The following is an 18,460-nucleotide window of genomic DNA, read 5'->3' on the forward strand; positions in this document are numbered from 1 at the left end:
AAGGCTTTGTTCTTTTATCCCTCTTCAGAACAAACAAACAAACACACAAAAAACCACTACTTTTATCTCTGACTGTAATCATTTTCATGAGCTTGTTCCACCCTCCCAAGTTCAGGTTTGGAGTTTGTTTCTGTGGCTAAGCACCCCAGGTTATGGTTGCATGTCTGTGCACATACATGTCTATGTGTGCCTTAGCAAAGAATGAATGTGTTAACTTTACTAAATTCTCACAATAGAAAATTGTACTGAAGTTACCGCTTGAGCATGGCATGAAAATACAAAGATGTCAACAAGTTACAAAATTCATATAGCCACAAATTTAGAAGAAATAAAACATGTCCTAAGATGACTACCTTTCCTCGCCTGCATTTGTCAACAGTTGAATGAGACTCAAAATTTTGCTGTATCCATGTGGAAATGAATGATGGAAATGAGAAGTGACTGTGCCTTTAGAGTATTCTTGAATACTGCCACACTGGATCCTCTAACCACACAGGAAGAGAGGAAAACAGTTTAGCATTCCTCATAGTATACCTTCTGGCTTTAGTCTTCTGTAGTTAGATGAGAACGCAAATCCAGATAGTGCCCTAAACCCAGAATCAGGATTTGAACCGTGGATTCCTACCATAAGTCAGGAGGGTGAGAGACATGCAGGAGGTGCAACCATTTAATCTGCTTGGTAGTTGCTCCACTGTTCCAAATGTGTAAATGATTGCTGAGACAGATATTCAACAAGCACAGTTACACCACTTGATAGCAAGGGTGCAGTAATGAGAGCTAGTATGCTTCAGTTCAAGTATTTGTTGATGAAAAGACTAAAGTTTTCATTGAAAGTGGAAAAGGCATAAGAAAAGGAAATAGATTCCTTCCTCTCCCTCGTATCTGAGTTCAGTCTCCCTCTGAGATAATTTTGATTAGATTTCAGGTAGCACTGTTGTTTAGCGTCTCTGCACATCAAAATCAAGAATGCATTAGAGATGGAGAATCATAGAAGCATGAGGTTGGAAGGGAGCTCCAAAGGTCATCTGCTCCAACCCCCCTGCAGTGAGCAGGGACATCCTCCCCTAGATCAGGCTCCTTAGAGCCTTATTGAGCCTGACCTTGAATATCTCCAGGGACAGGATCTGCTGCAAAAAACCCATCTGTCTGTAGCAATGCACCAGATAGATACTGATCCCATATCTGCCATAGGTAAGGCAGGTACCCTCTGGCTCAGTGAGCTAACAAGCAAAGGGCAAAAGAAAATCAGAGTATACACTACAAGCTCAGCCTGGAAAATTTGCTCTCCAGACCGGTGAATTTAACCATATGTTAAACTGTTATGATATGCTTTAGTTATACTAAACAATGTACTATTAACAGTTCTAAAAACCTATTTTAAAAAAGCTTCACTAATACAATTACTCTATCAATAAACAATAAAATGAACAAAAAAAACCAACCTCAAAACTAGCTACAATCCTTTTTTGCTCCCAGGGTACAACTTCTTACGTGTAAATCAAACCTATTTTGGGCTTCACATCACAAAATCAAGTTACTGAAATTTTTGATCACATGTATACACTAAGAGAAATTTATATCCATAAAGCAAAGTGAATTTCCAGCTTGCTGGATCAGGAGATCAGAGACCATACCAACTGGTTCTTCTGACCCAGGAAAAGCATATGTAACTGAATATGTGTCTGACTAAAGATTAGCATCTGCCACTGCCCAGCAAAACTGGTGATTAACACCCATCACTAAGCAGCTCACCATAAACATAGTGTCAAACTATCTAGGACCAAAGAAGAAAATCAGAAACTATTGCTAGCAGTAGATGGCAGAGAAACATAAAAAAACAAGAGGCAAAAATGGCTGTTAAAATATTTTTTATACTTATAAAATTAGCCTTAATGAACTATAAAACAAACAAGCCTTAATGAACTATAGCAGCCAATTACAATTATTTCTGTACTAATAAGCTTGGAGAATATATTTGCCATATACTGGTTGTTAATAAGATATCCTTTGGAATATATAATTTAATAAAGGAGAAGTTGCTACAAATTGAAGGGATTCCAGGAAATTTGTGTGTCTGTCAACCCACAGCAAGAGAAGAGAAAATTTCCTAGGTCAATAAATACCCGAATTTGTTCATACAAGCTGAAATGCAGGTTTTATAGCTTCTCTCTTGCATTAAATTGCTCCTCTACAGTCTTTTTAATGCTGTGTTCTGGAAAATATGTAAATAAATATTGGTCATTGGGATCTGCTTTGTAGAGAATATTTAATAGAAATCCTTAATTGCATGTTGTAAATGTAATACAAATGGTAGTTGTAAAACTAAACATCAAAAAACTCAATCCTTACAGCAAATTAAAAGGAGAAAATTCCACTTTTGTGTGGAAAAGAAATGCCTTTTTATTTTGACGGTGGCCAAACACCAGAATAAGGTGCTCAGAGAGTTTGTGGAGTCTTGATCAAAAGGGACTTGACCAGACACAGCTTAAGCATATACTCTACGTGACTGCTTTGTGAAGGGGCTTGGATCAGATGATCTGTAGAGGTCCCTGACAACCTCAACCATTCTGTGATCCTGCAGGGCCCTTCCATTTTAGAGCTTTGGATTTATTTAGGTTAGGAGAAGTACAATCAAAAATCAAAGAAGTGCAATGCAGGCAGTTATCATCAGAGGCTAAAACTGGTCAGGTTTTCTTCTACACCCATTTCAAAACTGCCTCCAATCCAAAGCGATGTGGAGGATGCTCAAGATACTGCTGTTGCATGGCTCTTCTTCTGCAAGCACTCTAGAACTCCCAAACTGCAAGAAGAAAAAGCAGATGCCTTGAAAATATTCTACAGACAATGTGGTAGGCAGACAATCAAAAGGGATCCCATTCCTATTGTTGAATGAGTTACTGCTTGTCAGCTAGAGGCAGCAATGGATGGGATGTTATTCTCAGCACGTGCTGATGACACAACGTCAAAACTAATGCATTTTACTCAGCACTCTCAGCAGGCTGTACATGGCCAGCTATAGCAGTTCAGCTAACAAGAGGTAATTCAATCAAGCACAGTAATGTGAAAATTGAAATGATCTATCTCCAGTCCACCTTGTTCAACTGTTTCAGTGACAAGAAACTTTGCCTGCCTTCTGAGCTGGGAGGATGAGATTCAGTTGAGATGCACAGTTGCAAATTCTGTGTCTCTTTGTGCAAGCCCTCAATATTGTAATTCTTGATGACCTGCCTGTGAGAAATGAAATGGTTTATGCACTATATAGCAAAGTCACTCAACACTGTAATGTAAGAAGCCCCTTTTGGTGTTAAAAATATGGCTATTAATTAGAGAATTAACAGTCTGTCAAAGTTCAAGCAACCTCCTTACCAAACTCAGAAGTAAAAAAAAGCCATCTCTCCAGCATTTTTTTAGGAGATAAAGATAGTTATTTCTTTAATGACTACTAAAGTCAAAAGGCTCCTTTTCCAGATACATCTAAAAAGCCTATTTTGAGAGCTGAAACATATTCTGTAAATGAAAGGTTGTTGTGGAGCAGACTCCAACTCCTATTAAAGCTTAATGAAACTGCAAGGGATATTTCAGAAAATTTACTGATTATGATGGAATTATAATTCTCCTTTTAAAGATGACTTGAGAATCTCGCACCAGAGGGATAAAGGCAATTAGGAGTTTATTATTTATATATTGACTTTATATTATCGAAATGTGGATATTCTAAGATCTACCCAAGGAGCTGGATAGCTAATAAAGACACAGGAACCACTATATTATAACTCAGTCAGGTCTGAAGTTATGTGTGCTTTTTAGACTTTTTTATTTTCATGTTAGCAAAGGCCTAGGAATAAAAGGAGGCCACAGAAAACAGCCTTGAATAAGTTCTCTATCTTTTCTGATTTCACTCTTCACTTTGAAGAATATCTCCCAGATAATTGAGTTGCTTGGAGAGAGAAACTTGCTTACAAAGGAGAACATAAGCTATAGGACACTGTGAGATGCACACCATCTTCAACTAGGTTGACCACCAGCAGGTCTTCATTGGAGGTTGCTGGGATAAAGCACAGCACTTCAGTGAGTATGTTTTATTACTTATGATGATTTTTCTATGACATTGAAATGCTAGTCAACATGTTGAACGTCAAGTTATTCAGGTTACAATTCCCTAAGAACTTAACCTATTGACAATGAAGGGACAAAGCAATCTTCTCTTCTACATCACTGCTTGTGAACCCTTTGAGATGCATAACTAACACCAAACACACTGTCCCCTCTAAACACATCTTTCTTCACAAACTGTGATAATCACAAATGTACTACTCTTCTAAGAATCTTTCCTGCTGGGACACTGGTTTCTTTCACTAAACTGCCAAAATATTCCCTCTTTAACACATAGTTACAAAAGAAAACCTTTTCTGCTGGTTTCTAGGTTTTCTTGCAGAGAATACTGATTGAAAATTGCTTTGCTTTGAGACCACCATGAAGGATAATAATCACGCAACATTTTCAAGCAGCTTGTATACCAATGAGAATCATATCCTACCATTTAGTGAACACACTGATTAACTCTCTGCTGCCCTGTTCCTGAGAACATCTATGAAAATCTCTGCCTTAGTGGAAAATTTTTTCACATTTATATATAGATTAGTAGTGGACCTAAGTGTATCAAAATCTGATGTCTTCAGAGCTTCCATACAATACTGCAGTGTGCATGTCCACAGAAGGGGGGAAACAACATACAGATTCTATTGTTGCTGCTGATTTTGGAGATAGAAAGAGGCCATCATGACAGTGGCTGTGTTATTTCAATACAAACACACGTTTAAGATTGGATTTCTAAGTTACTTAGGGAGAACAAACAAGGAACAGTAGCAGCTCTTTCACATGATGAGTATGGAAATTGAAGATATGTGTATTATTTGCCAGCATCAGAGTACTCCTTTTTAAACTTTTTTCTTTCCCATACAAAAGATGTACAACATCACAGAACCTGTTGTGACTGAAATGGTGGTAAACAGAATTTGTGGCTTTTGTGGGATCAATATGTGCTAGCACAGAACTGGCCAAGCTCTGCACTCAGCAGTAGCAGCAGCAACCTTAGCCATGTCTCTATCACCTCCAGGTCAAGAGGAATTGCTCTTCAGAGAAGAATAAGCTGCTTTTACCTGATCAAGAAGGACCCTGCACCTTCCCAAACAGACTTCCACTCACCCCAGAGCCAAAGGACATCAGGATCAACAATGGTGTTCCTTGGGCTGCTCTTCTCTGCTCTTGTCCCTCTCACAACACCATGATCTCACTGTATTTTGGGGGCTTGATTAAGATAGATAATTCAAGCATTGCCAACTGAAAATGTCAGCCATCAGTGGTGGAATGATGTCAGAGCACTTTATAAATCTGTGTTGCTCTTATAAAGAGCCTAATCCTCCCTCCTCCTGAAGGCTACTCGTTTATGCCTCAGAGAACCCTCCTGAGCCATTAATCATACTGTAAACACCAACTGCTCCCTCCACCAGACATCACTGCTCCTGAGAAAATGAGATTATCCATAGGGAAGAATACACTTGCCACTGATGTTTTCAAAGATTTGAGACATACACTTAAAGCAATCTTTTCCTAGTTGGAACCTACATTTTAAGCACTTAAAGCCATATTTAGTGAGTTACAGGAATTACATGTGGTGTCCACAATTCCAGCAGATATTTCTTCCTTTCACGTGGTATTTCCTTAATTGCCTGTGAATGACAGAGTGTTTGAGGCCAGAGAGACCACTGGTCTGAGTTGGTATGGCCATTTTTGTGTTGTTTCACAGAATCAGAGAAAACATCCAGTTGGAAGAGACCTTAAAGATCACCCAGTTCAACCCTCAACCCACCACTGAAGGGTCAACACAAAACCATGTCCTCAAGTGCCAGGTCCACAGGCTGCTTAAACACTTCCAGGGATGGTGATTCCACCACTGCCCTGGGCAGATCATTCCAATGTTTGACAACCCTCTCTGTGAAGAAGTATTTCCTAGCATCCAGCCTGAACCTTGCCTGATGCAGCTTGAAACCATTTCCTCTAGTCCTGTCGCTTGCCACCAAGGAGAAGAGGCTGCCCCCTCCTCACTCCAACCTCCCTTCAGGTAGCTGTAGAGAGTGATGAAGTCTCCCCTCTGCCTCCTCTTCTCCAGGCACAATGCACAGAGGATCAGGCTCTTCTGTCAGGTCCTTAAAGGTGTGCCAGCATCACTAAAGTTTGAAGGCATTGCAAAGCATAAATAATTGATGTTTGCAGATTGCTTTGGGAAGCTCAAAGATCAAAGACTTCCCATCCGTCTGAAGGGTCAGCATCGTGCACAGCAACTCAGGGGGAGTACTCAATTTTCATACTGATTGCAAAGCAACAGTGTAGAAACTTGAAACAGGATGAAGAAAGCTGATCATTACTCAAAATTCCTCTCCTGACTTTGGATCCAAATCAATTATTTCAAGTTATTACTCGTTAGTTGAGCTCCAGGAGCTGTTTACATGTGGATTCTCAAGCTAAGGCAAAGGTAATACATACTCCCTCAGCTCTCTTTCACAGTAAGATTAATGACCTGGCATTATGTGATGGGCAGCAAGCAAGGTCAAACTGAAATGCATTCAGTCACAGTAACCTGATCAAGTGATGTCCCATCAAAACATTCATCTGCTTGAAAGTCTGGAAGAGGTACAAATGGTGAAAACTCAGTGAACTTCTTAAGAAATCAACCTACCTATTTCCTAGAACTTCTGCCTTTCTTGCTCTGCTATTTGAAGGAATTTTTTCTTTTGCACAAAGAAGATTCTTGTCTCTTACAATTTCTTTTTCTACTGGTAATCATTTCTCTGTTCTACACATCCGTATCATGGATTTTAACTTGCCATCAGGGAAATAATTTAACTAAGAGAAGCGCAGACATGGCCATTAGAATGAGGAAAGTCTTCAAGAATATAAATATTAATTTAAGAAATTGGGCCAGATCTTAAACCCAGAGCCATTATCTATTAATCAGTGAAAATTTAGATCTCATTTTTGGCTCATTTAAATCTGAAGAACAAAAATTACTGCAGCATCACAATGTACCTCAGTCTTCTTGCCAGAGCAAAAACTGAGCAAGGACGCCAGGATCCAAGCAATTAAATATAGACTAAAAGGCAAGAAGTGACACCTGACTACAAATATGGGGGGGGAGGGGGGGGGGGGGGCAGAGGGGGAGGAATAAAAAAAGAAGAAGGAAAAAAAAATATATTGCAGAGTTATTTATTCCTGAGTGTGCTGGAGAGAAAACATGTCAGCAATGCCATAGCCAGGGCAGAGGGGTGAATTATTTTAGAATTTGAATGACAGCTGTCAAAATTACTATGACCCTTACAGGGCTTGAGAGAACAAAACAAGCTTGAAAACTAAGCCACTCACATATTGAGCCATATATAGATGTGTGGTAAAAACAGATGTTAAGTAAAGCCAGCCCCCTGATAGCATTTAAAAGGCAAAAGCAATGCCATGAAACAAACCTGACTATGTTTTGCCCTTATTTACAATGTTCATTAGGTTGAATTATTGCCCTGTTTGACACTGAGTACTAACTGCTGTGCTCTTACAACCTGACATTGCCAGGCAAGAGATGCATCGGGCAAATGTCAGAATTTCTACTCTGTGTGTGTGTTAGAAGAGGGTGCCTGGACTTGTCTCCTGCTGGAAGGAATGACAGAACTCTTAATGCCAAGTATCACAAAGCCACTAGTCAATCTTTCCCTCTCTGCCATCTACAGCCCTCATGATCCTGACATATGTGGGCTCTGATTGCATTTATTGGTGGCTTAATGATGTGTCCTGCCTTGGGAGGACTTCCCTTTGGTTCCACAGGGTACTTTATGCCCTGATGGATGTCTACTGCTATGAGGGAAAGGTGCATCATTAATGAAATCAGAAGGGGCTGAGGCTGACCTAGCAAAATCCTGTTGCAGAAAGCTCTTCTGCTATCCTGGTTTCAAACACTGAGATTTAAAACTCTGACGTGAAGATGTTCTTTACTTCCCCAAGCCAGGTCACATGAGGGAGTATTTCTCTGCTCCTCCAATCACACATGACAACTACAAGTGCAGGTTTTGTGATTCTTACTGCAATACCAAGAATCTGAGGTACAGCACACAGGGACACTAATGCATAAGTTACAAAAAATTCCCAACCTTAACTCAAAAAGCTTAAGGTCTGAAAGTAAGGTAAGAACAAGCACTAAAGACAGATCGCATAAAATCAGCTATCTGAACTTCAACCACATAATAAACCCATAAATTAATTAGGCAAGGAAAAGTATGATTGCAAAGAAGGGAAAACATAATCTAAATTAAAACAGTATCTTCTAGTTTTCCATAATAATTAATTCAATTTAAATTCAAAACAAAAGAGTTGCATATCCAGGAAACAGATACCTGGAGCCTAATTATTGCTTTTTCATATTGACTACAGCTCTGCTCTGGAGATGCTGGGTAAGATGGATTTTTGGCTATACCCTAAAGACCACATGAAGAATAAACAACTACTTCCTGGAAAAGGGTGAGTCTGAATTTCAAGGTACCAAAGACTAAGAGAATATTCTGCTGAAGGACCACTTTTACATCTGTCTCTTGTTCTGCTCTTCTACAGCTGAGCATCACTGTTAACCATGGCATTAGCTACCAAGAAGGCTAACACTCTTTTACTCCTTTGGGCTCTCATGGCTTTATTCACTGGCAGATTCTCTTCTTAGAGTAAGTCTACAAGGTTTAAGGATTACACATAACAAAGTCCATGTACTCAGTCCAGTAACCTTCATCTGACTGGAGTGTGTCTTGTGACAGTGAAGGCACTTTCTGCTGCAATGATTACTTGCAAGAACAGGTCACAGAGTAATCAAGTTGCCTTTCATTCTCTCTCTCTGGCTAACTAGGTCAAGATGATTAAGTTGTCATTGGAAAGTATATTTTCCAACATTCTTCCTCAAAGTTTGTCCCCTCTTTTTTCCTGTAAAGAATGCTGAAGTCTTAGGATTCCAGCAGTCCTGATTGTTACTTTGTGTAGTTTTGCACTCATCCAAACAGTCCAAAGGTGGACACAGAAGGCCTATGTAGGTGAAGAAATCTTGACACTAAGCGAAGATATTATTAAAGAAGGAACTTATTTCAGTCTTCTGCTGTGATACTGTCCTTTTAAATGGTTACTGATGTTGTGCCACAACATCAAAAAGAGCAGCTGCAGTGCTGCTACAATATGACCAATGTGACCCAAAAGTTCCTGGGCTATTTTCCTAAGGTGTCAGCAAACAAACGTAGAGACATAAGTCCCCAGGAATTTCTCTGCATCCTCCGTAGACACTCTTCTCTCTGTCAGACAAAACTGCTCCAAGGGAGCAGTGACATACTTATGTCAGGGGCCTCAACAGGCAGAAGTCAGGGCTCAGAGCTCTCCTGAGGAGCTGGTCTCTCTGCATGCACCGAGCCAGCAGCCAGTGATGTCACGACTGCTTGAGAAACTCACAGGAAAAAGTGCTTTTAACTTTTTTAAGATTCTGAAAGCGATCTTTCCTGTGAAAGGAATGGGCTTGTCTGTCAAAGTCATGGCTGATTTATGGCAGGGGAAAAAAAAGACTCTTTTGTCTTTTTGAGAATAATAGTTGATTCAGTATCATCATTGCAGAAGTAGAAACTGTGATACACATACAAAAGACAATGACTTTATATGTTAATGATCCTAATGATCATTAGTGATCATAAATACTAATGGCATCATTTATTTAACTCACTGAAGAGTGACCTTCAGATTTCTCACCATGGCTGCACTCATGAAAGCTAAAGGAGCCTGCCTTGAATATCATGCAAACAGGATAGATAGCAATTCAGTGGGGTGGCTGGTGCTGTTTCTTTGGGCTCCTTACTGATCCAGCACAGAGCAAACTCTTTGATGACATGTTAAATCAAAGTTCTGGGCAGTCATTACTAAATTTGGCATTTTATTCAGTCATGTGTCCTGTGCCAATTGGAGTATTTCATAACTAGTTCCCCAGCTTGCTTTCTTCCCTTTATTTCATCTGAACAGTCATGTAGAGCTGTTATACATTAAAACCCAGCTGTTCTCTGTCTCCCTAAAGTATGTAAGATAGTTTTATGTGAGATGCTTTGTTGAGGTAGTGGAAACTCTAAATCCACTGATATTTTAAAAATCCATTTGTGCTGCAATTCAGCATTGAAAAAAAAATGTTCACTCAGGAGATACAAATTCTGGAAATGTTCCGGTTTGGAATCTTCAAAACATAAATATGAAATCTGCTGCACAGCATTTAGGGTCAGCCTAGATGAAGAACAGTTAATAATGATCAGAAAGCCTTGTTCTAATTAAACTCAGTGCACATTTTTCATACACTTGTACTGCTGCAGAGTAACTTATGTTTCAGAAGCTTAATAGTTAATTTCTCAACTGATGAGGAAAAATAGAGCATTATAGTTTTTCTAGGGCTTTCCTTATTATCTCTAGGTTCACTTTCCTCAAGACATGGATCTCTTAACAGAGGATTAAGTCTAGTTTTCCAGTATTATTCTAAGAATATTTTGGTGCTCTGATTTTTTCCACTTCAGGAATTTAGATTAAAGTATATCTAGATTTGGTCAACTGTTAGTAAGATTTGCGATTTCTAGTAGATAAGAATATTTAACTATATATAAAAGACATTTCATTCTATTATAGATTATCATGATGGATTACAGTCTCAAACCAGCTATAACACAGAGTAAAACTAGACTTGTGCAACTAAAATCATGTAGCTGCTTTAGATTTAAATCAGCAGGACAGATCACTGTCTGCGCCTGTTATCAATGTCTCTTATGTAAAAGAGGGATAAAAATATATGTAGAATTTTTATTCTACATAAATGCATAAGAATATCCATATTCAATCAATTTAAAAATCCATCTCACAGATATCTTTATATCAGTGCTGGACAAACACCCAAATAAGTATACATGCACAGAAAAATATTTACAGCTATTTCTCCAAGCCATAATGTTCAGTTCATAACCATCCTTATCCAAAACCACTGAGATGGTACTTGGCATCCTTCAAGAGATTTTTTTTCTTTCATGAATTTGTACAAATCCTTCTTGTACCCTAATTTTGACATCTACAATGTAATGCCCAGAGGAGTTCCAAAGCTTAAGTACAATTTTCATGAAGAACTGTCTTTCTGTGATTGTTTTGAACCCATTCCTGATAATTTCATTTGACAACAGCATGTGGAGAGAAGTCATGTTAGAGGTCAACGACTTCATCCCATGGCAGTGGGAAGACAGACCTGGAATGCCAGGGCTCTTTCGGTGACAGAAATTCTGTAAATCTGATAATCTCTCCTTGAAAAATGGCCTAGAGACCTCCTAAAGAAGTAGACACCAAGAAATGCTTTGTAGCAGACAGATTACCAAAAGTAACTTCCGATTCATTCTCCTAGGAGAGTGAGGCAAAACAAAAAGGGAAATAAAAACTTCTTTTGTGTCTTATGCTTTACATTTAAGGCAAATTCTTTACCAAGAAAAACTACAGCTTGAACTCCACTAGTAGGATGAAAGTGCCTTAATGTCTCAGCTATCTTGGTAAAGTTACAGGCTAGTCACCTGACCTAGGACCAATATTCTTTTTAAGGATGGATCCAGAGGAAAGATAACCAGAAACCTCTTTTTATTTTTGTTCATACTGCAAGCTCCAGTTGCTTGTCTTCCTGCTTCACAGGAAGGTTTGGCTTACGGGTTTCTTTGGAACATTTCAGAACATAGATGTACTTTGGAACATCTCAGCATGTTTGTGAGATGTTGGACTATCCCAAACTCTGCTTCAGTCTGAGGTCTTTAACACTGTTTCTACATCTCCAGTTCATATGGATTTAGGATTTACTAATTGACATTGCTGTAAGATCTGTAGAAAATAAATTAAAAAAAAAAAAACACAGAGAAAAGGGTAATAAAATGTTCTGTTTGAATATCACCATGGCTTACGTTTAAGGATCCACTGAGAGTGTTAATTCTGAGGTCAAATACCCTTGAAAGAAAATTATTTCATAGGCCAGGCCTGAATCTGAAAACTAGGATAAATTTTTCTTACCGTAACCAGCTTCCTAAACTGACTCCCAAACATCTTAGAGAGTATCATAAAAGACTTAGTTTAAGGCTTTTACCTGTGCAAACTGGAGCCAGATCAGTGCTTGACTGAGACTGTGATGATTATGACAATAAACAGCAGAGCAGCCAATGCAATAGAGAGAAGGCAGCACTTCCTCTTCCTGGCTCGTAGCTAAGAGAAGAAAGACAAAGAAATAAATATGCAAATGTTTAACAAGAAGGTCAGGAATAAATCCATGCTATGTTTCCTTTGGTATTTGAATAGTTGAAAGAATTTATGTTGTGTGGAGAACTTGTGTATTTTTTTTTGACTGACTCATCCCTCTGGACAATCCAGAATCTTCCATTTCAGTGGCAATCTCCCTTAAACACAACCACCTTCTGTACATTACTTTCTTCCTGCTTAAATCATTGTGTCACACTAAAACTCCACTCTGCACAGAGGGATGGACTTGGGCAGGGCTGTTCAATTTAGTTTTGGTCTGCAGGTGTCACATCTGCTTTCTGGCTGCCAGGAGAAGACTGCCTCCTATAAGATAAAGAGGGCTCTCTCCACCCTGCTGTCCAATGAAATCTAGCCAAGGAATAAGGCAGACCATTTACAGTGTAGGCAAATATACCTTTGGCATTAACCACCCTGATCTTAGTCAAATTGATACATGATAAAAGAGAGTCTACTAAGAATTTTAGTTCTGCTGTCTATTTCTAGTTAAACCCATCAGCCTTCCCACTGACCTCCACTGACATAGTATTTTTGCTTCCATTTAAAATCTTTTGCAGACAGTTCAGTTCTTCTTCCCTCTTTTGAATGGATTTAAGAAGAGTGTTTTCATGATCCTGCAGTGTCAGTAATCCTCTTATCCAATGCAGACACAATAAAAAGTAACTTCAATGAAACAGAGTGAAGTCAGCAATTTTCCCTGAGACCATATCAACCAGTCCTCCAGCCACTAGACTTGATAACACCATCTTGACATGATAAACCAATTGCTGTCATCCAGAGTTCTTTACCTCCCTAACAACTGAAGCAGCACTCTCACAGAAGAGATTATATTAATATTACTGCTGTTACCCACTTTTCCTTCCTTTCTTCTCATCCCTGCTGTAATCAGCCTTCCCAGTCTGCCTTAGGTCCTTTGTTAAGTGGTTTTCAACATATAGCATTTCCCATAGAGCCATGGTTCCCCAGCTCTTTTGTTCTACAGCTGTTTTGGCCTCTTACACTGCAAATGACAGGGGACTCACCTCTTCCATTGGTGCCTCAAAGTCTAGTGCTTCATTCCCTTGCAAATTGGTTTTGTTGTGCAGAGCTGGAATAGTGCTTCCAGCACTGAATTTTGATGCATGACCTGCCTTTTCCTCTATAATCAATCACCAACCAAACAGATGTTTTTTACTAAAGCATGGATTTCCTGATTATTATTTTTTAACAAACTGAAATTCTGTGTTGTTCTGTCTCCATAAGCTGACAATCAGTGAGTCATCTTAGGTCTCCATTTGCTTTTCAGTTACTCACACAGAAATGTTTTCCTTCGATTTGGGAAAAAAAAATTATGCTTTAAATATATTATTCCATATACATGTGTTAAAAAAGATCTTTTTGTCAGGAATGCTAGGAAGGAATGTGCAAAGGAACTCTACTCTCTCCCTCCGCAAAATCCTACTTGGAGGCAACCATTTCCTCACACTTTTTACCATGACTCTTGGAGAAGAATACAGGTGGTTCAGGGCTATGTCTCTCTTTAACAAATGTTTTCACACACAAAGTGATGTTTCTTCAAAGTATCTCTGCACCTGCAGCCTTCAATTTCAGGAGAGGTAGCTCCAATGCAGTCTGAAAGCTGAGTGCAGGAGACAACAGGCCTGCTATGGACTCCTCTTTTCTCTTAACCCTGATTAATTACAAGCCAAATTGGGAAACCTCTGCTTACAACTGAAGCTTATCTTAAAACACCTAGATGTCCTTGCCCAATTCCAAAATGCTAGAGACTTATTTTGGTCAGCAGAGGATGGTAATGGGTCATTTAGCTACAAGCAGTACTCTCAAATCCTCCTAATGAGAGTTTCAAAGGTTGTACAGGGATCACTGCAGATGGTTTTTCTATCAGTCCATTTGCAGAGAGGTTCCCTTGGTTGGCTCTTTCCAGCATTGCAACATCCCATTCACTCTTGTTTTGCACTTCACTAGTCTCTCCTCTCCTCTTTTCTCTTGTTTTTAACCAGTATAAAATATAAAACTCCACTATATATAGACTAATCAGAGGGTAGGAGAGATGTAGCCAAGCATATATTTTGGTTCACATTTTATGACCTTGTCCTAGCTGGTAAGCCAGGATAATGATTCCTGCCTCTGTTTACAACATCTCTTACTGGATTTAGTATTACTGTCCATCACAGCCACATAATCTCTATAATTCCTTCTTTCTTTACTTTATATTTCAATAAGGAAAATGGTCAGTTCTTCAAGTCCCTTTAGTCTTCAGTCATAAATTTGCACATGCTAGAAGAGCAGTAGAAACACAGATTCTGAGCACTGCAAAGATGTTAGCACAAAGGAGGTTGCACAGGTTGTATTGTTCACAGGATAGGATCTGCAGACCACAGTATGGGTACCCTCACCTGAGTAATACATAAATATACACTAATAAACAGCATAAATAATAACAACAATAACAAACATATAACAAACTCTAGTTTAGATAACAGAACCTGATTGCCAAACTGAAATTAGAAGCAATGTCTTAATGCCATCTCTTTCATTCTTGAGGGAAGTTGGGAGGCACACAGAAACATATCTCTATATGTTTAACGAGCCCAAGGCACCCGTGGAAGCACATCAACATCAGACAAGCAAGCAGCACTCAAAGCTAGGAAATGCTAGAGTTTGTTTCCTATGTATGAATATAAAGGCATTATTTTTACCCCTCCCTCTCAACCAGGGTCTCTGCCTTCTTCAGTAAAGAGGCAATCACTATGCTATGTACATCACATATGTTTATAAATTTTCGGGTTTTACTCAATTTTTCTTGGCATCTAAAGCCACATTTAGGTGAGACCATGCAAACCTTTCACTTAACATAAAGATCCTAATTTTCCCCTGGGACTTCCATGACAGCAGAATTATATAATTAATCTTTCCATCTCAAGTATCAATGCAGTGATGGGTTTATATCCATCTCAAGCCAAAGAAGTGGAGACACATGCCATAGCTGGAAGTATAACTGATCTCAAGTGAATTCCATTTCTCCAAAGGAAAAAAAAAAAAAGAACAATTGTGATTCATGATGCCATCCCTTGAATGAAGTTTAATCTATGCTTAACCATTTCCAAACCTGTAAAAGAATAATTTCTCACCACAGCAAGTTCCTTACTGCCAGGAGAGAGACACTACTAAGTTTCTGCTTCAAAATTAGTAGCTTCAGAACAGCAGAGCCACAGCTACAGAAAGTTTCAGAAGAAAAGAAGAAAACCCTAACAAAAAAACTAAACCACCTGTAAAATGAATCATTTATTTTATGACATAATTCTTCAGGGAGCTTTGCATTTTTATAGCATCTCCCACGCATCCGACTAATCCGCAGTTGATTTCACTCATCATTTTCCAGCTCTTTCTCCCCTCAACTGCTAAAGATCTTGTGGTTTTTTTTCACACTGTGCATTAATATTATTCTCTATTCTCCTTGACTTTCCTGGGCTCCAGCAGGGGAAGCTCTGAGGCAATATGACTTCCTCTTAATTTCTGCAACCTACACCCAAAACTGGTTTCAGGACCAGTTGTAAGATCATTTTGCCCAGCATCTTCCACTTGCACTTGAGACACACTTAGCTGCTTAACAAGACTATTGACACAGCAGAGTTGTCAATAGCTGAAGTGTACTCTTGACACAAACTGAATTTTTAAGGTGGTCCACCCAACTTCAAGGAAATATCAATAAAAAATGAGAAAATATTTCTTTTTCCCCTCAGAAAATTGGAGGTTTTACCAAACACTCCTAGAGGTGACAATAAGGTATGGCTGCTTTCTCTTTTTTTTCCTTATAAATTACAAAGTTCTACTCACATATAGGAGGCATTATAATTTAACAAAACCTCCTAAAAACATGTTTCTCCCAGGAAAAAGGCATTTCCCAAAAATCTATTTTGGAAAACACTGACTCCCTTTAACAGTTAAAATTGGAGTATCTAAAAAGGCACAGAGAAATCAATGCAACAAACAAAATTTCAAGCTGAATTTGGAAAGCTTAAAGCCACCAAAAAATTATTATCTTTGCTAGAAAATGTCTGACACATAATTATAAGCAGCACTATCTGATTTAATTTTAATTATATTAATTTACTCTGAACCTTGAGTGCTTTGCTGGTACACTGCTCTGCTTTTTACATCTCTGTCCCAACCCCTGTTGTAAGCCCATTTCCCATAACACCTAGAATCTGCTGATTAAATTTGAGCTAATCTATTTTCATTGTACACATTTTCCCAAGATGAAAAGAATGCAGCATGGACCAAAAAAAAAAAAAAAAAACCAAAAAAAAAAAAGAAGAAAAAAAGGTAAAGATCCCTAATCCTGTAGTCAGATGTAATGGCTTTCTACAGTTATTTTTGCTAGCCTCTCAGGGTTTTTTAGTAAAAAGTATAGGTAAAGAAATATTTTAATCCTGACAGGAGCTCTTTAAACACACATGTGAAACAGGAGTGAAAAGCATGGAAGGAATGAGCAAGGCTATTTAGGGACACAGCTAAGAAGCACTTTGTATTTGCAGGCAAACTGGATGTGACTGAGCCAGCATGAAGCCTTTCCCTCATTGTTTCATACAAATAAGCTGCAAGCCATGTTTTGCAGCCTAGAAGATATTTATTTCTGGAGGGTGAAATGTTGAAAGACATTTTAATTATGTCACAACAGATAGTTAAGTAATTAAAAATTATTAAAGCCCATTACAGCCCCAGGCCCAGAAAAGCAAGTTTCATCTTGGAAATTCCTAAGCAAATACATTTACAAGGAGGAAGGAAATGTTTTCTTGCTAGGGATTCAAAAGCTGGTAAGGCAAAGTATAATGAATAGGAGAGGCTAGTGGGAACAGTTTTTCCTCTATATATAGAATAAAAAAAGAAATTCACATATGGAAAAGAAATATCAAATTTCTCTACCCTCTATGGGTTGACAAAGCAGGAAGGTGGAGATTTCACAACCACCTTTACTAAGGAGGTGAACAGCACTAGAAACAGGCATTTTATTTCAAGCAGTGATCTGTACTAGAACATCAGAGCATACAACACTGCTTCAGAGTAGAGACATACCCCACAACTCCATGGTTGTGGCATTTCCTAAGTCTCCTGCAGGACAAAAAAAGTAGAGCAAATTGCCATCATTAGCTAAATTAATACCCTGAGTTCTTATTCCATCTCTTCCTGTTCTTAGCCCTTGGGATGGAATAAGGATGATGACAGCTGAGACAGAGCATTGCTGAAGATGGCTGATTCAAGACCATGACTCTGCCCCTCCCTCCTGCAATGGCAAATAATATAAGCAACTGACATACCCTAGGCTTTTCAGTTGTGTTGTATGGGCAAGAACTTGTCTCCTAGGAGAAAAGGTCCATTTCTTCGTAGGGAGAAAACTACCCTGTACTCTCTAGTGAAAGGCTCAGTAACACCACTCATTTTTACCTACAGAAACACTTATGTGTATTTTCAAATAAGCAACAAATAATGAAGCATTTCCCAACAGAGCCAGGATTACAAGACCTTCTAAAAATACAATTCCCCTACTCCAGCAAAGAAACCATTGAAGATTTATCTTCTATGGAGACAGGTTCTCTACTCTGCCCTGGTGAAGCCACATCTGGAGTATTGTGACCAGTTCTGGGCCACTCACTTCAAGAGAATTGCTTGAAAGAGTCCAGCACAGAGCCACAAAGAGGATTAAGGGAGTGGAGCATCTCCCTTATGGGGAAAGGCTGAGGGAGCTGCGGCTCTTCAACTTGGAGGAATCTGAGTGGTGACCTCATTAATGTTTATAAACATGTGAAGGGCAAGTGTCAGGAGGATGGAGCCAAGCTCTTCTCGTTGATGTCCAATGATAAGACAAGGAGCAATGGGTGCAAGATGGTGCATAGGAGGTTCCACATGAACATAAGGAAAACTTTTTTCACTGTGAGGCTGACAAGACCCTGTAAGGGGCTACCCAGAGTGGTTATGGAGTCTCCTCTGGAGACATTCAAAACCTGTCTGGGTGCATTCCTGCGTTACCTACTCTAGGTGATCCTGCTATGATCCTGCTAGGACAGGGGTGTTGCACTGGACAATCTTTCGAGGT

This window comes from Indicator indicator, chromosome 12 (genome assembly GCF_027791375.1).
Source record: "Indicator indicator isolate 239-I01 chromosome 12, UM_Iind_1.1, whole genome shotgun sequence".
Taxonomy (NCBI): Eukaryota; Metazoa; Chordata; class Aves; order Piciformes; family Indicatoridae; genus Indicator; species Indicator indicator.